General features: G+C 36.0%; 13 non-coding genes across 13 annotated transcripts; all 13 read right to left on the bottom strand.

Moving 5' to 3' along the window:
- Nucleotides 1–309: 309 nt before the first annotated feature.
- TRNAG-UCC (transfer RNA glycine (anticodon UCC)) lies at nucleotides 310–381 on the bottom strand. Its single transcript has one exon. It is a non-coding gene; the product is annotated as a tRNA-Gly (tRNA).
- Nucleotides 382–1459: 1078 nt separating this feature from the next.
- TRNAG-UCC (transfer RNA glycine (anticodon UCC)) lies at nucleotides 1460–1531 on the bottom strand. The gene has a single exon. It is a non-coding gene; the product is annotated as a tRNA-Gly (tRNA).
- A 4101-nt stretch (nucleotides 1532–5632) lies between these two features.
- TRNAG-UCC (transfer RNA glycine (anticodon UCC)) lies at nucleotides 5633–5704 on the bottom strand. The gene has a single exon. It is a non-coding gene; the product is annotated as a tRNA-Gly (tRNA).
- Nucleotides 5705–6804: 1100 nt separating this feature from the next.
- TRNAG-UCC (transfer RNA glycine (anticodon UCC)) lies at nucleotides 6805–6876 on the bottom strand. The gene has a single exon. It is a non-coding gene; the product is annotated as a tRNA-Gly (tRNA).
- A 5275-nt stretch (nucleotides 6877–12151) lies between these two features.
- Nucleotides 12152–12223, bottom strand: TRNAG-UCC (transfer RNA glycine (anticodon UCC)). The gene has a single exon. It is a non-coding gene; the product is annotated as a tRNA-Gly (tRNA).
- A 2088-nt stretch (nucleotides 12224–14311) lies between these two features.
- TRNAG-UCC (transfer RNA glycine (anticodon UCC)) lies at nucleotides 14312–14383 on the bottom strand. Its single transcript has one exon. It is a non-coding gene; the product is annotated as a tRNA-Gly (tRNA).
- Nucleotides 14384–15151: 768 nt separating this feature from the next.
- On the bottom strand, nucleotides 15152–15223 carry TRNAG-UCC (transfer RNA glycine (anticodon UCC)). The gene has a single exon. It is a non-coding gene; the product is annotated as a tRNA-Gly (tRNA).
- Nucleotides 15224–16327: 1104 nt separating this feature from the next.
- On the bottom strand, nucleotides 16328–16399 carry TRNAE-CUC (transfer RNA glutamic acid (anticodon CUC)). The gene has a single exon. It is a non-coding gene; the product is annotated as a tRNA-Glu (tRNA).
- A 611-nt stretch (nucleotides 16400–17010) lies between these two features.
- Nucleotides 17011–17082, bottom strand: TRNAG-CCC (transfer RNA glycine (anticodon CCC)). Its single transcript has one exon. It is a non-coding gene; the product is annotated as a tRNA-Gly (tRNA).
- Nucleotides 17083–17693: 611 nt separating this feature from the next.
- TRNAG-CCC (transfer RNA glycine (anticodon CCC)) lies at nucleotides 17694–17765 on the bottom strand. Its single transcript has one exon. It is a non-coding gene; the product is annotated as a tRNA-Gly (tRNA).
- A 1270-nt stretch (nucleotides 17766–19035) lies between these two features.
- On the bottom strand, nucleotides 19036–19107 carry TRNAG-CCC (transfer RNA glycine (anticodon CCC)). Its single transcript has one exon. It is a non-coding gene; the product is annotated as a tRNA-Gly (tRNA).
- Nucleotides 19108–20731: 1624 nt separating this feature from the next.
- TRNAG-CCC (transfer RNA glycine (anticodon CCC)) lies at nucleotides 20732–20803 on the bottom strand. The gene has a single exon. It is a non-coding gene; the product is annotated as a tRNA-Gly (tRNA).
- A 940-nt stretch (nucleotides 20804–21743) lies between these two features.
- On the bottom strand, nucleotides 21744–21815 carry TRNAG-CCC (transfer RNA glycine (anticodon CCC)). The gene has a single exon. It is a non-coding gene; the product is annotated as a tRNA-Gly (tRNA).
- Nucleotides 21816–22954: the final 1139 nt, after the last annotated feature.

Raw genomic sequence — 22954 nt, forward strand, 5'->3', positions numbered from 1 at the left:
AACTATGCTCACCAAGATGACATCAATGCTTACATCAGCATTGATTCCCAGGCAGTTGACCCTGGTTCGATCCCTGGCCAACTCAGTATTTGAGGGCTTAAACTAGAATTGCTTTGGTATTGCAGATTAACCCTACTAAGTTTTCAGCAACAAAAAGAGTAGAAAACCATCTTTGTTATATGGTTTAGATGAGAAAGGTGAACAAGCTAAGAAATAGTCTCTTTACTTTTTTCTCATTTTGGTGGTTGCTAAACTGTAAGAAGAAAGTTTAATGAGAATAACGAAACACCAAATGTGAAAAACAAGCAATGCGTTGGCCGGGAATCGACCCCGGGTCAACTGCTTGGAAGGCAGCTATGCTCACCACTATACCACCAACGCTTACGGCAACTTGTTGTGTTTTTACATTTTCTGCAATAACACTACAAAAAATGTCCGCAAAAAGTTTTTCGTGTTAGTAAAAAAAAAAAAATACCCTTAATTGTTGCCTTGGCTGGGAATTGAACCCGGGTCCATTTGGTGGTCCATTTGCTCAACTTTGGTTTTGTCGGTGAAAGTTACTAATGTGTTAACTAAAAAAAAGAAAGGACCGAAAATGTTGGGAAAGAGACAATTGCTAAAAAAATTTAGAAAAAGGCAAGGCGTTGTCCAAAACTCAAAAATGAACTTTTTGAATCAAAAAAGGTAGCTAAAGTGTGACAAAGAAGAAAAATCACAGCATAAGTCTTACCGAAAAAAGTTAAAAAGATTAAAAACACCACTAAACGCAAAATACAATGAGTTGTTCTAGAATTAAACTATCGCTTATTGTTTGAAAAGCAACTATGCTCACCAAGATGACATCAATGCTTACATCAGCATTGATTCCCAGGCAGCTGACCCTGGTTCGATCCCCGGCCAACTCAAAAAAAGAAAGGACTGAAAATGTTGGGAAAGAGACAATTGCAAAAAAAAATTTAGAAAAAGGCAAGGCGTTGTCCAAAACTCAAAAATGAACTTTTTGAATCAAAAAAGGTAGCTAAAGTGTGACAAAGAAGAAAAATCACAGCATAAGTCTTACCGAAAAAAGTTAAAAAGATTAAAAACACCACTAAACGCAAAATACAATGAGTTGTTCTAGAATTAAACTATCGCTTATTGTTTGAAAAGCAACTATGCTCACCAAGATGACATCAATGCTTACATCAGCATTGATTCCCAGGCAGTTGACCCTGGTTCGATCCCTGGCCAACTCATTATTTGAGGGCTTAAACTAGAATTGCTTTGGTATTGCAGATTAACCCTACTAAGTTTTCAGCAACAAAAAGAGTAGAAAACCATCTTTGTTATATGGTTTAGATGAGAAAGGTGAACAAGCTAAGAAATATTCTCTTTACTTTTTTCTCATTTTGGTGGTTGCTAAACTGTAAGAAGAAAGTTTAATGAGAATAACGAAACACCAAATGTGAAAAACAAGCAATGCGTTGGCCGGGAATCGAACCCGGGTCAACTGCTTGGAAGGTAGCTATGCTCACCACTATACCACCAACGCTTACGGCAACTTGTTGTGTTTTTACATTTTCTGCAATAACACTACAAAAATTGTCCGCAAAAAGTTTTTCGTGTTAGTAAAAAAAAAAAAATACCCTTAATTGTTGCCTTGGCTGGGAATTGAACCCGGGTCCATTTGGTGGTCCGGGACCACCAACGCATGAGTCCATTTGCTCAACTTTGGTTTTGTCAGTGAAAGTTACTAATGTGTTAACTAAAAAAAAGAAAGGACCGAAAATGTTGGGAAAGAGACAATTGCTAAAAAAATTTAGAAAAAGGCAAGGCGTTGTCCAAAACTCAAAAATGAACTTTTTGAATCAAAAAAGGTAGCTAAAGTGTGACAAAGAAGAAAAATCACAGCATAAGTCTTACCGAAAAAAGTTATAAAGATTAAAAACACCACTAAACGCAAAATACAATGAGTTGTTCTAGAATTAAACTATCGCTTATTGTTTGAAAAGCTACTATGCTCACCAAGATGACATCAATGCTTACATCAGCATTGATTCCCAGGCAGTTGACCCTGGTTCGATCCCCGGCCAACTCAAAAAAAGAAAGGACTGAAAATGTTGGGAAAGAGACAATTGCAAAAAAAAATTTAGAAAAAGGCAAGGCGTTGTCCAAAACTCAAAAATGAACTTTTTGAATCAAAAAAGGTAGCTAAAGTGTGACAAAGAAGAAAAATCACAGCATAAGTCTTACCGAAAAAAGTTAAAAAGATTAAAAACACCACTTAACGCAAAATACAATGAGTTGTTCTAGAATTAAACTATCGCTTATTGTTTGAAAAGCAACTATGCTCACCAAGATGACATCAATGCTTACATCAGCATTGATTCCCAGGCAGTTGACCCTGGTTCGATCCCTGGCCAACTCAGTATTTGAGGGCTTAAACTAGAATTGCTTTGGTATTGCAGATTAACCCTACTAAGTTTTCAGCAACAAAAAGAGTAGAAAACCATCTTTGTTATATGGTTTAGATGAGAAAGGTGAACAAGCTAAGAAATATTCTCTTTACTTTTTTTTTAATTTTTGTGGTTGCTAAACTGTAATAAGAAAGTTTAATGAGAATAACGAAACACCAAATGTGAAAAACAAGCAATGCGTTGGCCGGGAATCAAACTCGGGTCAACTGGTTGGAAGGCAGCTATGCTCACCACTATACCACCAACGCTTACAGCAACTTGTTGTGTTTTTACATTTTCTGCAATAACACTACAAAAATTGTCCGCAAAAAGTTTTTCGTGTTAGTAAAAAAAAAAATACCCTTAATTGTTGCCTTGGCTGGGAATTGAACCCGGGTCCATTTGGTGGCCCGGGACCACCAACGCATGAGTCCATTTGCTCAACTTTGGTTTTGTCAGTGAAAGTTACTAATGTGTTAACTAAAAAAAAGAAAGGACCGAAAATGTTGGGAAAGAGACAATTGCTAAAAAAATTTAGAAAAAGGCAAGGCGTTGTCCAAAACTCAAAAATGAACTTTTTGAATCAAAAAAGGTAGCTAAAGTGTGACAAAGAAGAAAAATCACAGCATAAGTCTTACCGAAAAAAGTTATAAAGATTAAAAACACCACTAAACGCAAAATACAATGAGTTGTTCTAGAATTAAACTATCGCTTATTGTTTGAAAAGCTACTATGCTCACCAAGATGACATCAATGCTTACATCAGCATTGATTCCCAGGCAGTTGACCCTGGTTCGATCCCCGGCCAACTCAAAAAAAGAAAGGACTGAAAATGTTGGGAAAGAGACAATTGCAAAAAAAATTTAGAAAAAAGCAAGGCGTTGTCCAAAACTCAAAAATGAACTTTTTGAATCAAAAAAGGTAGCTAAAGTGTGACAAAGAAGAAAAATCACAGCATAAGTCTTACCGAAAAAAGTTAAAAAGATTAAAAACACCACTAAACGCAAAATACAATGAGTTGTTCTAGAATTAAACTATCGCTTATTGTTTGAAAAGCAACTATGCTCACCAAGATGACATCGATGCTTACATCAGCATTGATTCCCAGGCAGTTGACCCTGGTTCGATCCCTGGCCAACTCAGTATTTGAGGGCTTAAACTAGAATTGCTTTGGTATTGCAGATTAACCCTACTAAGTTTTCAGCAACAAAAAGAGTAGAAAACCATCTTTGTTATATGGTTTAGATGAGAAAGGTGAACAAGCTAAGAAATATTCTCTTTTCTTTTTTCTCATTTTGGTGGTTGCTAAACTGTAATAAGAAAGTTTAATGAGAATAACGAAACACCAAATGTGAAAAACAAGCAATGCGTTGGCCGGGAATCAAACCCGGGTCAACTGGTTGGAAGGCAGCTATGCTCACCACTATACCACCAACGCTTACGGCAACTTATTGTGTTTTTACATTTTCTGCAATAACACTACAAAAATTGTTCGCAAAAAGTTTTTCGTGTTAGTAAAAAAAAAAAAAAACCTGAATTGTTGCCTTGGATGGGAATTGAACCCGGGTCCATTTGGTGGTCCGGGACCACCAACGCATGAGTCCATTTGCTCAACTTTGGTTTTGTCGGTGAAAGTTACTAATGTGTTAACTAAAAAAAAGAAAGGACCGAAAATGTTGGGAAAGAGACAATTGCTAAAAAAATTTAGAAAAAGGCAAGGCGTTGTCCAAAACTCAAAAATGAACTTTTTGAATCAAAAAAGGTAGCTAAAGTGTGACAAAGAAGAAAAATCACAGCATAAGTCTTACCGAAAAAAGTTATAAAGATTAAAAACACCACTAAACGCAAAATACAATGAGTTGTTCTAGAATTAAACTATCGCTTATTGTTTGAAAAGCAACTATGCTCACCAAGATGACATCAATGCTTACATCAGCATTGATTCCCAGGCAGTTGACTCTGGTTCGATCCCCGGCCAACTCAAAAAAAGAAAGGACTGAAAATGTTGGGAAAGAGACAATTGCAAAAAAAAATTTAGAAAAAGGCAAGGCGTTGTCCAAAACTCAAAAATGAACTTTTTGAATCAAAAAAGGTAGCTAAAGTGTGACAAAGAAGAAAAATCACAGCATAAGTCTTACCGAAAAAAGTTAAAAAGATTAAAAACACCACTAAACGCAAAATACAATGAGTTGTTCTAGAATTAAACTATCGCTTATTGTTTGAAAAGCAACTATGCTCACCAAGATGACATCAATGCTTAAATCAGCATTGATTCCCAGGCAGTTGACCCTGGTTCGATCCCCGGCCAACTCAAAAAAAGAAAGGACTGAAAATGTTGGGAAAGAGACAATTGCAAAAAAAAATTTAGAAAAAAGCAAGGCGTTGTCCAAAACTCAAAAATGAACTTTTTGAATCAAAAAAGGTAGCTAAAGTGTGACAAAGAAGAAAAATCACAGCATAAGTCTTACCGAAAAAAGTTAAAAAGATTAAAAACACCACTAAACGCAAAATACAATGAGTTGTTCTAGAATTAAACTATCGCTTATTGTTTGAAAAGCATCTATGCTCACCAAGATGACATCAATGCTTACATCAGCATTGATTCCCAGGCAGTTGACCCTGGTTCGATCCCCGGCCAACTCAAAATAAGAAAGGACTGAAAATGTTGGGAAAGAGACAATTGCAAAAAAAAATTTAGAAAAAGGCAAGGCGTTGTCCAAAACTCAAAAATGAACTTTTTGAATCAAAAAAGGTAGCTAAAGTGTGACAAAGAAGAAAAATCACAGCATAAGTCTTACCGAAAAAAGTTAAAAAGATTAAAATCACCACTAAACGCAAAATACAATGAGTTGTTCTAGAATTAAACTATCGCTTATTGTTTGAAAAGCAACTATGCTCACCAAGATGACATCAATGCTTACATCAGCATTGATTCCCAGGCAGTTGACCCTGGTTCGATCCCTGGCCAACTCAGTATTTGAGGGCTTAAACTAGAATTGCTTTGGTATTGCAGATTAACCCTACTAAGTTTTCAGCAACAAAAAGAGTAGAAAACCATCTTTGTTATATGGTTTAGATGAGAAAGGTGAACAAGCTAAGAAATATTCTCTTTACTTTTTTCTCATTTTGGTGGTTGCTAAACTGTAAGAAGAAAGTTTAATGAGAATAACGAAACACCAAATGTGAAAAACAAGCAATGCGTTGGCCGGGAATCGAACCCGGGTCAACTGCTTGGAAGGCAGCTATGCTCACCACTATACCACCAATGCTTACGGCAACTTGTTGTGTTTTTACATTTTCTGCAATAACACTACAAAAATTGTCCGCAAAAAGTTTTTCGTGGTAGTAAAAAAAAAAAAATACCATTAATTGTTGCCTTGGCTGGGAATTGAACCCGGGTCCATTTGGTGGTCCGGGACCACCAACGCATGAGTCCATTTGCTCAACTTTGGTTTTGTCAGTGAAAGTTACTAATGTGTTAACTAAAAAAAAGAAAGGACCGAAAATGTTGGGAAAGAGACAATTGCTAAAAAAATTTAGAAAAAGGCAAGGCGTTGTCCAAAACTCAAAAATGAACTTTTTGAATCAAAAAAGGTAGCTAAAGTGTGACAAAGAAGAAAAATCACAGCATAAGTCTTACCGAAAAAAGTTATAAAGATTAAAAACACCACTAAACGCAAAATACAATGAGTTGCTCTAGAATTAAACTATCGCTTATTGTTTGAAAAGCAACTATGCTCACCAAGATGACATCAATGCTTACATCAGCATTGATTCCCAGGCAGTTGACCCTGGTTCGATCCCCGGCCAACTCAAAAAAAGAAAGGACTGAAAATGTTGGGAAAGAGACAATTGCAAAAAAAAATTTAGAAAAAGGCAAGGCGTTGTCCAAAACTCAAAAATGAACTTTTTGAATCAAAAAAGGTAGCTAAAGTGTGACAAAGAAGAAAAATCACAGCATAAGTCTTACCGAAAAAAGTTAAAAAGATTAAAAACACCACTAAACGCAAAATACAATGAGTTGTTCTAGAATTAAACTATCGCTTATTGTTTGAAAAGCAACTATGCTCACCAAGATGACATCAATGCTTACATCAGCATTGATTCCCAGGCAGTTGACCCTGGTTCGATCCCTGGCCAACTCAGTATTTGAGGGCTTAAACTAGAATTGCTTTGGTATTGCAGATTAACCCTACTAAGTTTTCAGCAACAAAAAGAGTAGAAAACCATCTTTGTTATATGGTTTAGATGAGAAAGGTGAACAAGCTAAGAAATATTCTCTTTACTTTTTTCTCATTTTGGTGATTGCTAAACTGTAAGAAGAAAGTTTAATGAGAATAACGAAACACCAAATGTGAAAAACAAGCAATGCGTTGGCCGGGAATCGAACCCGGGTCAACTGCTTGGAAGGTAGCTATGCTCACCACTATACCACCAACGCTTACGGCAACTTGTTGTGTTTTTACATTTTCTGCAATAACACTACAAAAATTGTCCGCAAAAAGTTTTTCGTGTTAGTAAAAAAAAAAAAATACCCTTAATTGTTGCCTTGGCTGGGAATTGAACCCGGGTCCATTTGGTGGTCCGGGACCACCAACGCATGAGTCCATTTGCTCAACTTTGGTTTTGTCAGTGAAAGTTACTAATGTGTTAACTAAAAAAAAGAAAGGACCGAAAATGTTGGGAAAGAGACAATTGCTAAAAAAATTTAGAAAAAGGCAAGGCGTTGTCCAAAACTCAAAAATGAACTTTTTGAATCAAAAAAGGTAGCTAAAGTGTGACAAAGAAGAAAAATCACAGCATAAGTCTCACCGAAAAAAGTTATAAAGATTAAAAACACCACTAAACGCAAAATACAATGAGTTGTTCTAGAATTAAACTATCGCTTATTGTTTGAAAAGCTACTATGCTCACCAAGATGACATCAATGCTTACATCAGCATTGATTCCCAGGCAGTTGACCCTGGTTCGATCCCCGGCCAACTCAAAAAAAGAAAGGACTGAAAATGTTGGGAAAGAGACAATTGCAAAAAAAAATTTAGAAAAAGGCAAGGCGTTGTCCAAAACTCAAAAATGAACTTTTTGAATCAAAAAAGGTAGCTAAAGTGTGACAAAGAAGAAAAATCACAGCATAAGTCTTACCGAAAAAAGTTAAAAAGATTAAAAACACCACTAAACGCAAAATACAATGAGTTGTTCTAGAATTAAACTATCGCTTATTGTTTGAAAAGCAACTATGCTCACCAAGATGACATCAATGCTTACATCAGCATTGATTCCCAGGCAGTTGACCCTGGTTCGATCCCTGGCCAACTCAGTATTTGAGGGCTTAAACTAGAATTGCTTTGGTATTGCAGATTAACCCTACTAAGTTTTCAGCAACAAAAAGAGTAGAAAACCATATTTGTTATATGGTTTAGATGAGAAAGGTGAACAAGCTAAGAAATATTCTCTTTACTTTTTTCTCATTTTGGTGGTTGCTAAACTGTAATAAGAAAGTTTAATGAGAATAACGAAACACCAAATGTGAAAAACAAGCAATGCGTTGGCCGGGAATCAAACTCGGGTCAACTGGTTGGAAGGCAGCTATGCTCACCACTATACCACCAACGCTTACGGCAACTTGTTGTGTTTTTACATTTTCTGCAATAACACTACAAAAATTGTCCGCAAAAAGTTTTTCGTGTTAGTAAAAAAAAAAAATACCCTTAATTGTTGCCTTGGCCGGGAATTGAACCCGGGTCCATTTGGTGGTCCGGGACCACCAACGCATGAGTCCATTTGCTCAACTTTGGTTTTCTCAGTGAAAGTTACTAATGTGTTAACTAAAAAAAAGAAAGGACCGAAAATGTTGGGAAAGAGACAATTGGTAAAAAAATTTAGAAAAAGGCAAGGCGTTGTCCAAAACTCAAAAATGAACTTTTTGAATCAAAAAAGGTAGCTAAAGTGTGACAAAGAAGAAAAATCACAGCATAAGTCTTACCGAAAAAAGTTATAAAGATTAAAAACACCACTAAACGCAAAATACAATGAGTTGTTCTAGAATTAAACTATCGCTTATTGTTTGAAAAGCTACTATGCTCACCAAGATGACATCAATGCTTACATCAGCATTGATTCCCAGGCAGTTGACCCTGGTTCGATCCCCGGCCAACTCAAAAAAAGAAAGGACTGAAAATGTTGGGAAAGAGACAATTGCAAAAAAAAATTTAGAAAAAGGCAAGGCGTTGTCCAAAACTCAAAAATGAACTTTTTGAATCAAAAAAGGTAGCTAAAGTGTGACAAAGAAGAAAAATCACAGCATAAGTCTTACCGAAAAAAGTTAAAAAGATTAAAAACACCACTAAACGCAAAATACAATGAGTTGTTCTAGAATTAAACTATCGCTTATTGTTTGAAAAGCAACTATGCTCACCAAGATGACATCAATGCTTACATCAGCATTGATTCCCAGGCAGTTGACCCTGGTTCGATCCCTGGCCAACTCAGTATTTGAGGGCTTAAACTAGAATTGCTTTGGTATTGCAGATTAACCCTACTAAGTTTTCAGCAACAAAAAGAGTAGAAAACCATCTTTGTTATATGGTTTAGATGAGAAAGGTGAACAAGCTAAGAAATATTCTCTTTACTTTTTTCTCATTTTGGTGGTTGCTAAACTGTAATAAGAAAGTTTAATGAGAATAACGAAACACCAAATGTGAAAAACAAGCAATGCATTGGCCGGGAATCAAACTCGGGTCAACTGGTTGGAAGGCAGCTATGCTCACCACTATACCACCAACGCTTACGGCAACTTGTTGTGTTTTTACATTTTCTGCAATAACACTACAAAAATTGTCCGCAAAAAGTTTTTCGTGTTAGTAAAAAAAAACCCTTATTTGTTGCGTTGAATCGAACCCGGGTCAACTGCTTGGGAAGCAGCTATGCTCACCACTATACCACCAACGCATGAGTCCATTTGCTCAACTTTGGTTTTGTCGGTGAAAGTTACTAATGTGTTAACTAAAATAAAGAAAGGACCGAAAATGTTGGGAAAGAGACAATTGGTAAAAAAATTTAGAAAAAGGCAAGGCGTTGTCCAAAACTCAAAAATGAACTTTTTGAATCAAAAAAGGTAGCTAAAGTGTGACAAAGAAGAAAAATCACAGCATAAGTCTTACCGAAAAAAGTTATAAAGATTAAAAACACCACTAAACGCAAAATACAATGAGTTGTTCTAGAATTAAACTATCGCTTATTGTTTGAAAAGCAACTATGCTCACCAAGATGACATCAATGCTTACATCAGCATTGATTCCCAGGCAGTTGACCCTGGTTCGATCCCCGGCCAACTCAAAAAAAGAAAGGACTGAAAATGTTGGGAAAGAGACAATTGCAAAAAAAAATTTAGAAAAAGGCAAGGCGTTGTCCAAAACTCAAAAATGAACTTTTTGAATCAAAAAAGGTAGCTAAAGTGTGACAAAGAAGAAAAATCACAGCATAAGTCTTACCGAAAAAAGTTATAAAGATTAAAAACACCACTAAACGCAAAATACAATGAGTTGTTCTAGAATTAAACTATCGCTTATTGTTTGAAAAGCATCTATGCTCACCAAGATGACATCAATGCTTACATCAGCATTGATTCCCAGGCAGTTGACCCTGGTTCGATCCCCGGCCAACTCAAAAAAAGAAAGGACTGAAAATGTTGGGAAAGAGACAATTGCAAAAAAAAATTTAGAAAAAGGCACGGCGTTGTCCAAAACTCAAAAATGAACTTTTTGAATCAAAAAAGGTAGCTAAAGTGTGACAAAGAAGAAAAATCACAGCATAAGTCTTACCGAAAAAAGTTAAAAAGATTAAAAACACCACTAAACGCAAAATACAATGAGTTGTTCTAGAGTTAAACTATCGCTTATTGTTTGAAAAGCAACTATGCTCACCAAGATGACATCAATGCTTACATCAGCATTGATTCCCAGGCAGTTGACCCTGGTTCGATCCCTGGCCAACTCAGTATTTGAGGGCTTAAACTAGAATTGCTTTGGTATTGCAGATTAACCCTACTAAGTTTTCAGCAACAAAAAGAGTAGAAAACCATATTTGTTATATGGTTTAGATGAGAAAGGTGAACAAGCTAAGAAATATTCTCTTTACTTTTTTCTCATTTTGATGGTTGCTAAACTGTAAGAAGAAAGTTTAATGAGAATAACGAAACACCAAATGTGAAAAACACGCAATGCGTTGGCCGGGAATCATACCCGGGTCAACTGCTTGGAAGACAGCTATGCTCACCACTATAACACCAACGCTTCCGGCAACTTGTTGTGTTTTTACATTTTCTGCAATAACACTACAAAAATTGTCCGCAAAAAGTTTTTTGTGTTAGTAAAAAAAAAAAAATACCCTTAATTGTTGCCTGGGAATTGAACCCGGGTCCATTTGGTGGTCCGGGACCACCAACGCATGAGTCCATTTGCTCAACTTTGGTTTTGTCAGTGAAAGTTACTAATGTGTTAACTAAAAAAAAGAAAGGACCGAAAATGTTGGGAAAGAGACAATTGCTAAAAAAATTTAGAAAAAGGCAAGGCGTTGTCCAAAACTCAAAAATGAACTTTTTGAATCAAAAAAGGTAGCTAAAGTGTGACAAAGAAGAAAAATCACAGCATAAGTCTTACCGAAAAAAGTTATAAAGATTAAAAACACCACTAAACGCAAAATACAATGAGTTGTTCTAGAATTAAACTATCGCTTATTGTTTGAAAAGCAACTATGCTCACCAAGATGACATCAATGCTTACATCAGCATTGATTCCCAGGCAGTTGACCCTGGTTCGATCCCCGGCCAACTCAAAAAAAGAAAGGACTGAAAATGTTGGGAAAGAGACAATTGCAAAAAAAAATTTAGAAAAAGGCAAGGCGTTGTCCAAAACTCAAAAATGAACTTTTTGAATCAAAAAAGGTAGCTAAAGTGTGACAAAGAAGAAAAATCACAGCATAAGTCTTACCGAAAAAAGTTAAAAAGATTAAAAACACCACTAAACGCAAAATACAATGAGTTGTTCTAGAATTAAACTATCGCTTATTGTTTGAAAAGCAACTATGCTCACCAAGATGACATCAATGCTTACATCAGCATTGATTCCCAGGCAGTTGACCCTGGTTCGATCCCCGGCCAACTCAAAAAAAGAAAGGACTGAAAATGTTGGGAAAGAGACAATTGCAAAAAAAAATTTAGAAAAAGGCAAGGCGTTGTCCAAAACTCAAAAATGAACTTTTTGAATCAAAAAAGGTAGCTAAAGTGTGACAAAGAAGAAAAATCTCAGCATAAGTCTTACCGAAAAAAGTTAAAAAGATTAAAAACACCACTAAACGCAAAATACAATGAGTTGTTCTAGAATTAAACTATCGCTTATTGTTTGAAAAGCAACTATGCTCACCAAGATGACATCAATGCTTACATCAGCATTGATTCCCAGGCAGTTGACCCTGGTTCGATCCCTGGCCAACTCAGTATTTGAGGGCTTAAACTAGAATTGCTTTGGTATTGCAGATTAACCCTACTAAGTTTTCAGCAACAAAAAGAGTAGAAAACCATCTTTGTTATATGGTTTAGATGAGAAAGGTGAACAAGCTAAGAAATATTCTCTTTACTTTTTTCTCATTTTGGTGGTTGCTAAACTGTAAGAAGAAAGTTTAATGAGAATAACGAAACACCAAATGTGAAAAACAAGCAATGCGTTGGCCGGGAATCGAACCCGGGTCAACTGCTTGGAAGGCAGCTATGCTCACCACTATACCACCAACGCTTACGGCAACTTGTTGTGTTTTTACATTTTCTGCAATAACACTACAAAAATTGTCCGCAAAAAGTCTTTCGTGTTAGTAAAAAAAAAAAAATACCCTGAATTGTTGCCTTGGATGGGAATTGAACCCGGGTCCATTTGGTGGTCCGGGACCACCAACGCATGAGTCCATTTGCTCAACTTTGGTTTTGTCGGTGAAAGTTACTAATGTGTTAACTAAAAAAAAGAAAGGACCGAAAATGTTGGGAAAGAGACAATTGCTAAAAAAATTTAGAAAAAGGCAAGGCGTTGTCCAAAACTCAAAAATGAACTTTTTGAATCAAAAAAGGTAGCTAAAGTGTGACAAAGAAGAAAAATCACAGCATAAGTCTTACCGAAAAAAGTTATAAAGATTAAAAACACCACTAAACGCAAAATACAATGAGTTGTTCTAGAATTAAACTATCGCTTATTGTTTGAAAAGCAACTATGCTCACCAAGATGACATCAATGCTTACATCAGCATTGATTCCCAGGCAGTTGACCCTGGTTCGATCCCCGGCCAACTCAAAAAAAGAAAGGACTGAAAATGTTGGGAAAGAGACAATTGCAAAAAAAAATTTAGAAAAAGGCAAGGCGTTGTCCAAAACTCAAAAATGAACTTTTTGAATCAAAAAAGGTAGCTAAAGTGTGACAAAGAAGAAAAATCACAGCATAAGTCTTACCGAAAAAAGTTAAAAAGATTAAAAACACCACTAAACGCAAAATACAATGAGTTGTTCTAGAATTAAACTATCGCTTATTGTTTGAAAAGCAACTATGCTCACCAAGATGACATCAATGCTTACATCAGCATTGATTCCCAGGCAGTTGACCCTGGTTCGATCCCCGGCCAACTCAAAAAAAGAAAGGACTGAAAATGTTGGGAAAGAGACAATTGCAAAAAAAAATTTAGAAAAAGGCAAGGCGTTGTCCAAAACTCAAAAATGAACTTTTTGAATCAAAAAAGGTAGCTAAAGTGTGACAAAGAAGAAAAATCACAGCATAAGTCTTACCGAAAAAAGTTAAAAAAAAAAAACACCACTAAACGCAAAATACAATGAGTTGTTCTAGAATTAAACTATCGCTTATTGTTTGAAAAGCAACTATGCTCACCAAGATGACATCAATGCTTACATCAGCATTGATTCCCAGGCAGTTGACCCTGGTTTGATCCCCGGCCAACTCAAAAAAAGAAAGGACTGAAAATGTTGGGAAAGAGACAATTGCAAAAAAAAATTTAGAAAAAGGCAAGGCGTTGTCCAAAACTCAAAAATGAACTTTTTGAATCAAAAAAGGTAGCTAAAGTGTGACAAAGAAGAAAAATCACAGCATAAGTCTTACCGAAAAAAGTTATAAAGATTAAAAACACCACTAAACGCAAAATACAATGAGTTGTTCTAGAATTAAACTATCGCTTATTGTTTGAAAAGCTACTATGCTCACCAAGATGACATCAATGCTTACATCAGCATTGATTCCCAGGCAGTTGACCCTGGTTTGATCCCCGGCCAACTCAAAAAAAGAAAGGACTGAAAATGTTGGGAAAGAGACAATTGCAAAAAAAAATTTAGAAAAAGGCAAGGCGTTGTCCAAAACTCAAAAATGAACTTTTTGAATCAAAAAAGGTAGCTAAAGTGTGACAAAGAAGAAAAATCACAGCATAAGTCTTACCGAAAAAAGTTAAAAAGATTAAAAACACCACTAAACGCAAAATACAATGAGTTGTTCTAGAATTAAACTATCGCTTATTGTTTGAAAAGCAACTATGCTCACCAAGATGACATCAATGCTTACATCAGCATTGATTCCCAGGCAGTTGACCCTGGTTCGATCCCTGGCCAACTCAGTATTTGAGGGCTTAAACTAGAATTGCTTTGGTATTGCAGATTAACCCTACTAAGTTTTCAGCAACAAAAAGAGTAGAAAACCATCTTTGTTATATGGTTTAGATGAGAAAGGTGAACAAGCTAAGAAATATTCTCTTTACTTTTTTCTCATTTTGGTGGTTGCTAAACTGTAAGAAGAAAGTTTAATGAGAATAACGAAACACCAAATGTGAAAAACAAGCAATGCGTTGGCCGGGAATCGAACCCGGGTCAACTGCTTGGAAGGCAGCTATGCTCACCACTATACCACCAACGCTTATGGCAACTTGTTGTTTTTACATTTTCTGCAATAACACTACAAAAATTGTCCGCAAAAAGTTTTTCGTGTTAGTAAAAAAAAAAAAATACCCTTAATTGTTGCCTTGGCTGGGAATTGAACCCGGGTCCATTTGGTGGTCCGGGACCACCAACGCATGAGTCCATTTGCTCAACTTTGGTTTTGTCGGTGAAAGTTACTAATGTGTTAACTAAAAAAAAGAAAGGACCGAAAATGTTGGGAAAGAGACAATTGCTAAAAAAATTTAGAAAAAGGCAAGGCGTTGTCCAAAACTCAAAAATGAACTTTTTGAATCAAAAAAGGTAGCTAAAGTGTGACAAGGAAGAAAAATCACAGCATAAGTCTTACCGAAAAAAGTTATAAAGATTAAAAACACCACTAAACGCAAAATACAATGAGTTGTTCTAGAATTAAACTATCGCTTATTGTTTGAAAAGCAACTATGCTCACCAAGATGACATCAATGCTTACATCAGCATTGATTCCCAGGCAGTTGACCCTGGTTCGATCCCTGGCCAACTCAGTATTTGAGGGCTTAAACTAGAATTGCTTTGGTATTGCAGATTAACCCTACTAAGTTTTCAGCAACAAAAAGAGTAGAAAACCATCTTTGTTATATGGTTTAGATGAGAAAGGTGAACAAGCTAAGAAATATTCTCTTTACTTTTTTCTCATTTTGGTGGTTGCTAAACTGTAAGAAGAAAGTTTAATGAGAATAACGAAACACCAAATGAGAAAAACAAGCAATGCGTTGGCCGGGAATCGAACCCGGGTCAACTGCTTGGAAGGCAGCTATGCTCACCACTATACCACCAACGCTTACGGCAACTTGTTGTGTTTTTACATTTTCTGCAATAACACTACAAAAACTGTCCGCAAAAAGTTTTTCGTGTTAGTAAAAAAAAACCCTTATTTGTTGCGTTGAATCGAACCGGGTCAACTGCTTTGGAAGCAGCTATGCTCACCACTATACCACCAACGCATGAGTCCATTTGCTCAACTTTGGTTTTGTCAGTGAAAGTTACTAATGTGTTAACTAAAACAAAGAAAGGACCGAAAATGTTGGGAAAGAGACAATTGCTAAAAAAATTTAGAAAAAGGCAAGGCGTTGTCCAAAACTCAAAAATGAACTTTTTGAATCAAAAAAGGTAGCTAAAGTGTGACAAAGAAGAAAAATCACAGCATAAGTCTTACCGAAAAAAGTTATAAAGATTAAAAACACCACTAAACGCAAAATACAATGAGTTGTTCTAGAATTAAACTATCGCTTATTGTTTGAAAAGCAACTATGCTCACCAAGAAGACATCAATGCTTACATCAGCATTGATTCCCAAGCAGTTGACCATGGTTCGATCCCCGGCCAACTCAAAAAAAGAAAGGACTGAAAATGTTGGGAAAGAGACAATTGCAAAAAAAAATTTAGAAAAAGGCACGGCGTTGTCCAAAACTCAAAAATGAACTTTTTGAATCAAAAAAGGTAGCTAAAGTGTGACAAAGAAGAAAAATCACAGCATAAGTCTTACCGAAAAAAGTTAAAAAGATTAAAAACACCACTAAACGCAAAATACAATGAGTAGTTCTAGAATTAAACTATCGCTTATTGTTTGAAAAGCAACTATGCTCACCAAGATGACATCAATGCTTACATCAGCATTGATTCCCAGGCAGTTGACCCTGGTTCGATCCCTGGCCAACTCAGTATTTGAGGGCTTAAACTAGAATTGCTTTGGTATTGCAGATTAACCCTACTAAGTTTTCAGCAACAAAAAGAGTAGAAAACCATCTTTGTTATATGGTTTAGATGAGAAAGGTGAACAAGCTAAGAAATATTCTCTTTACTTTTTTCTCATTTTGGTGGTTGCTAAACTGTAAGAAGAAAGTTTAATAAGAATAACGAAACACCAAATGTGAAAATCAAGCAATGCGTTGGCCGGGAATCAAACCCGGGTCAACTGCTTGAGAAGCAGCTATGCTCACCACTATACCACCAACGCATGAGTCGATTTGCTCAACTTTGGTTTTGTCGGTGAAAGTTGCTAATGTGTTAACTAAAGAAAAGAAAGGACCGAAAATGTTGGGAAAGAGACAATTGCTAAAAAAATTTAGAAAAAGGCAAGGCGTTGTCCAAAACTCAAAAATGAACTTTTTGAATCAAAAAAGGTAGCTAAAGTGTGACAAAGAAGAAAAATCACAGCATAAGTCTTACCGAAAAAAGTTAAAAAGATTAAAAACACCACTAAACGCAAAATACAATGAGTTGTTCTAGAATTAAACTATCGCTTATTGTTTGAAAAGCAACTATGCTCACCATGATGACATCAATGCTTACATCAGCATTTATTCCCAGGCAGTTGACCCTGGTTCGATCCCTGGCCAACTCAGTATTTGAGGGCTTAAACTAGAATTGCTTTGGTATTGCAGATTAACCCTACTAAGTTTTCAGCAACAAAAAGAGTAGAAAACCATCTTTGTTATATGGTTTAGATGAGAAAGGTGAACAAGCTAAGAAATATTCTCTTTACTTTTTTCTCATTTTGGTGGTTGCTAAACTGTAAGAAGAAAGTTTAATGAGAATAACGAAACACCAAATGTGAAAAACAAGCAAGGCATTGGCCGGGAATCGAACCCGGGTCAACTGCTTGGGAAGCAGCTATGCTCACCACTATACCACCAACGCATGAGTCGATTTGCTCAACTTTGGTTTTGTCGGTGAAAGTTACTAATGTGTTAACTAAAAAAAAGAAAGGACCGAAAATGTTGGGAAAGAGACAATTGCTAAAAAAATTTAGAAAAAGGCAAGGCGTTGTCCAAAACTCAAAAATGAACTTTTTGAATCAAAAAAGGTAGCTAAAGTGTGACAAAGAAGAAAAATCACAGCATAAGTCTTACCGAAAAAAGTTAAAAAGATTAAAAACACCACTAAACGCAAAATACAATGAGTTGTTCTAGAATTAAACTACCGCTTATTGTTTGAAAAGCAACTATGCTCACCATGATGACATCAATGCTTACATCAGCATTGATTCCCAGGCAGTTGACCCTGGTTCGATCCCTGGCCAACTCAGTATTTGAGGGCTTAAACTATAATTGCTTTGGTATTGCAGATTAACCCTACTAAGTTTTCAGCAACAAAAAGAGTAGAAAACCATCTTTGTTATATGGTTTAGATGAGAAAGGTGAACAAGCTAAGAAATATTCTCTTTACTTTTTTCTCATTTTGGTGGTTGCTAAACTGTAAGAAGAAAGTTTAATGAGAATAACGAAACACCAAATGTGAAAAACAAGCAATGCGTTGGCCGGGAATCGAACCCGGGTCAACTGCTTGGGAAGCAGGTATGCTCACCACTATACCACCAACGCATGAGTCGATTTGCTCAACTTTGGTTTTGTCAGTGAAAGTTACTAATGTGTTAACTAAAAAAAAGAAAGGACCGAAAATGTTGGGAAAGAGACAATTGCTAAAAAAATTTAGAAAAAAGCAAGGCGTTGTCCAAAACTCAAAAATGAACTTTTTGAATCAAAAAAGGTAGCTAAAGTGTGACAAAGAAGAAAAATCACAGCATAAGTCTTACCAAAAAAAGTTAAAAAGATTAAAAACACCACTAAACGCAAAATACAATGAGTTGTTCTAGAATTAAACTATCGCTTATTGTTTGAAAAGCAACTATGCTCACCATGATGACATCAATGCTTACATCAGCATTGATTCCCAAGCAGTTGACCCTGGTTCGATCCCCGGCCAACTCAAAAAAAGAAAGGACCGAAAATGTTGGGAAAGAGACAATTGCAAAAAAAAATTTAGAAAAAGGCAAGGCGTTGTCCAAAACTCAAAAATGAACTTTTTGAATCAAAAAAGGTAGCTAAAGTGTGACAAAGAAGAAAAATCACAGCATAAGTCTTACCGAAAAAAGTTAAAAAGATTAAAAACACCACTAAACGCAAAATACAATGAGTTGTTCTAGAATTAAACTATCGCTTATTGTTTGAAAAGCAACTATGCTCACCATGATGACATCAATGCTTACATCAGCATTGATTCCCAAGCAGTTGACCCTGGTTCGATCCCCGGCCAACTCAAAAAAAGAAAGGACCGAAAATGTTGGGAAAGAGACAATTGCAAAAAAAAATTTAGAAAAAGGCAAGGCGTTGTCCAAAACTCAAAAATGAACTTTTTGAATCAAAAAAGGTAGCTAAAGTGTGACAAAGAAGAAAAATCACAGCATAAGTCTTACCGAAAAAAGTTAAAAAGATTAAAAACACCACTAAACGCAAAATACAATGAGTTGTTCTAGAATTAAACTATCGCTTATTGTTTGAAAAGCAACTATGCTCACCATGATGACATCAATGCTTACATCAGCATTGATTCCCAGGCAGTTGACCCTGGTTCGATCCCTGGCCAACTCAGTATTTGAGGGCTTAAACTAGAATTGCTTTGGTATTGCAGATTAACCCTACTAAGTTTTCAGCAACAAAAAGAGTAGAAAACCATCTTTGTTATATGGTTTAGATGAGAAAGGTGAACAAGCTAAGAAATATTCTCTTTACTTTTTCTCATTTTGGTGGTTGCTAAACTGTAAGAAGAAAGTTTAATGAGAATAACGAAACACCAAATGTGAAAAACAAGCAAGGCGTTGGCCGGGATTCGAACCCGGGTCAACTGCTTGGGAAGCAGCTATGCTCACCACTATACCACCAACGCATGAGTCGATTTGCTCAACTTTGGTTTTGTCGGTGAAAGTTACTAATGTGTTAACTAAAAAAAAGAAAGGACCGAAAATGTTGGGAAAGAGACAATTGCTAAAAAAATTTAGAAAAAGGCAAGGCGTTGTCCAAAACTCAAAAATGAACTTTTTGAATCAAAAAAGGTAGCTAAAGTGTGACAAAGAAGAAAAATCACAGCATAAGTCTTACCGAAAAAAGTTAAAAAGATTAAAAACACCACTAAACGCAAAATACAATGAGTTGTTCTAGAATTAAACTATCGCTTATTGTTTGAAAAGCAACTATGCTCACCATGATGACATCAATGCTTACATCAGCATTGATTCCCAAGCAGTTGACCCTGGTTCGATCCCCGGCCAACTCAAAAAAAGAAAGGACCGAAAATGTTGGGAAAGAGACAGTTGCAAAAAAAAATTTAGAAAAAGGCAAGGCGTTGTCCAAAACTCAAAAATGAACTTTTTGAATCAAAAAAGGTAGCTAAAGTGTGACAAAGAAGAAAAATCACAGCATAAGTCTTACCGAAAAAAGTTAAAAAGATTAAAAACACCACTAAACGCAAAATACAATGAGTTGTTCTAGAATTAAACTATCGCTTATTGTTTGAAAAGCAACTATGCTCACCATGATGACATCAATGCTTACATCAGCATTGATTCCCAGGCAGTTGACCCTGGTTCGATCCCTGGCCAACTCAGTATTTGAGGGCTTAAACTAGAATTGCTTTGGTATTGCAGATTAACCCTACTAAGTTTTCAGCAACAAAAAGAGTAGAAAACCATCTTTGTTATATGGTTTAGATGAGAAAGGTGAACAAGCTAAGAAGTATTCTCTTTACTTTTTTCTCATTTTGGTGGTTGCTAAACTGTAAGAAGAAAGTTTAATAAGAATAACGAAACACCAAATGTGAAAATCAAGCAAGGCGTTGGCTGGGAATCGAACCCGGGTCAACTGCTTGAGAAGCAGCTATGCTCACCACTATACCACCAACGCATGAGTCGATTTGCTCAACTTTGGTTTTGTCGGTGAAAGTTGCTAATGTGTTAACTAAAAAAAAGAAAGGACCGAAAATGTTGGGAAAGAGACAATTGCTAAAAAAATTTAGAAAAAGGCAAGGCGTTGTCCAAAACTCAAAAATGAACTTTTTGAATCAAAAAAGGTAGCTAAAGTGTGACAAAGAAGAAAAATCACAGCATAAGTCTTACCGAAAAAAGTTAAAAAGATTAAAAACACCACTAAACGCAAAATACAATGAGTTGTTCTAGAATTAAACTATCGCTTATTGTTTGAAAAGCAACTATGCTCACCATGATGACATCAATGCTTACATCAGCATTTATTCCCAGGCAGTTGACCCTGGTTCGATCCCTGGCCAACTCAGTATTTGAGGGCTTAAACTAGAATTGCTTTGGTATTGCAGATTAACCCTACTAAGTTTTCAGCAACAAAAAGAGTAGAAAACCATCTTTGTTATATGGTTTAGATGAGAAAGGTGAACAAGCTAAGAAATATTCTCTTTACTTTTTTCTCATTTTGGTGGTTGCTAAACTGTAAGAAGAAAGTTTAATGAGAATAACGAAACACCAAATGTGAAAAACAAGCAATGCGTTGGCCGGGAATCGAACCCGGGTCAACTGCTTGGGAAGCAGCTATGCTCACCACTATACCACCAACGCATGAGTCGATTTGCTCAACTTTGGTTTTGTCAGTGAAAGTTACTAATGTGTTAACTAAAAAAAAGAAAGGACCGAAAATGTTGGCAAAGAGACAATTGCTAAAAAAATTTAGAAAAAAGCAAGGCGTTGTCCAAAACTCAAAAATGAACTTTTTGAATCAAAAAAGGTAGCTAAAGTGTGACAAAGAAGAAAAATCACAGCATAAGTCTTACCAAAAAAAGTTAAAAAGATTAAAAACACCACTAAACGCAAAATACAATGAGTTGTTCTAGAATTAAACTATCGCTTATTGTTTGAAAAGCAACTATGCTCACCATGATGACATCAATGCTTACATCAGCATTGATTCCCAAGCAGTTGACCCTGGTTCGATCCCCGGCCAACTCAAAAAAAGAAAGGACCGAAAATGTTGGGAAAGAGACAATTGCAAAAAAAAATTTAGAAAAAGGCAAGGCGTTGTCCAAAACTCAAAAATGAACTTTTTGAATCAAAAAAGGTAGCTAAAGTGTGACAAAGAAGAAAAATCACAGCATAAGTCTTACCGAAAAAAGTTAAAAAGATTAAAAACACCACTAAACGCAAAATACAATGAGTTGTTCTAGAATTAAACTATCGCTTATTGTTTGAAAAGCAACTATGCTCACCATGATGACATCAATGCTTACATCAGCATTGATTCCCAGGCAGTTGACCCTGGTTCGATCCCTGGCCAACTCAGTATTTGAGGGCTTAAACTAGAATTGCTTTGGTATTGCAGATTAACCCTACTAAGTTTTCAGCAACAAAAAGAGTAGAAAACCATCTTTGTTATATGGTTTAGATGAGAAAGGTGAACAAGCTAAGAAATATTCTCTTTACTTTTTCTCATTTTGGTGGTTGCTAAACTGTAAGAAGAAAGTTTAATGAGAATAACGAAACACCAAATGTGAAAAACAAGCAAGGCGTTGGCCGGGATTCGAACCCGGGTCAACTGCTTGGGAAGCAGCTATGCTCACCACTATACCACCAACGCATGAGTCGATTTGCTCAACTTTGGTTTTGTCGGTGAAAGTTACTAATGTGTTAACTAAAAAAAAGAAAGGACCGAAAATGTTGGGAAAGAGACAATTGCTAAAAAAATTTAGAAAAAGGCAAGGCGTTGTCCAAAACTCAAAAATGAACTTTTTGAATCAAAAAAGGTAGCTAAAGTGTGACAAAGAAGAAAAATCACAGCATAAGTCTTACCGAAAAAAGTTAAAAAGATTAAAAACACCACTAAACGCAAAATACAATGAGTTGTTCTAGAATTAAACTATCGCTTATTGTTTGAAAAGCAACTATGCTCACCATGATGACATCAATGCTTACATCAGCATTGATTCCCAAGCAGTTGACCCTGGTTCGATCCCCGGCCAACTCAAAAAAAGAAAGGACCGAAAATGTTGGGAAAGAGACAGTTGCAAAAAAAAATTTAGAAAAAGGCAAGGCGTTGTCCAAAACTCAAAAATGAACTTTTTGAATCAAAAAAGGTAGCTAAAGTGTGACAAAGAAGAAAAATCACAGCATAAGTCTTACCGAAAAAAGTTAAAAAGATTAAAAACACCACTAAACGCAAAATACAATGAGTTGTTCTAGAATTAAACTATCGCTTATTGTTTGAAAAGCAACTATGCTCACCATGATGACATCAATGCTTACATCAGCATTGATTCCCAGGCAGTTGACCCTGGTTCGATCCCTGGCCAACTCAGTATTTGAGGGCTTAAACTAGAATTGCTTTGGTATTGCAGATTAACCCTACTAAGTTTTCAGCAACAAAAAGAGTAGAAAACCATCTTTGTTATATGGTTTAGATGAGAAAGGTGAACAAGCTAAGAAGTATTCTCTTTACTTTTTTCTCATTTTGGTGGTTGCTAAACTGTAAGAAGAAAGTTTAATAAGAATAACGAAACACCAAATGTGAAAATCAAGCAAGGCGTTGGCTGGGAATCGAACCCGGGTCAACTGCTTGAGAAGCAGCTATGCTCACCACTATACCACCAACGCATGAGTCGATTCGCTCAACTTTGGTTTTGTCGGTGAAAGTTGCTAATGTGTTAACTAAAAAAAAGAAAGGACCGAAAATGTTGGGAAAGAGACAATTGCTAAAAAAATTTAGAAAAAGGCAAGGCG

Source organism: Dendrobates tinctorius, unplaced genomic scaffold, assembly GCF_039654945.1.
Source record: "Dendrobates tinctorius isolate UK_male_01 unplaced genomic scaffold, ASM3965494v1 ptg000251l, whole genome shotgun sequence".
NCBI classification, from domain to species: Eukaryota; Metazoa; Chordata; class Amphibia; order Anura; family Dendrobatidae; genus Dendrobates; species Dendrobates tinctorius.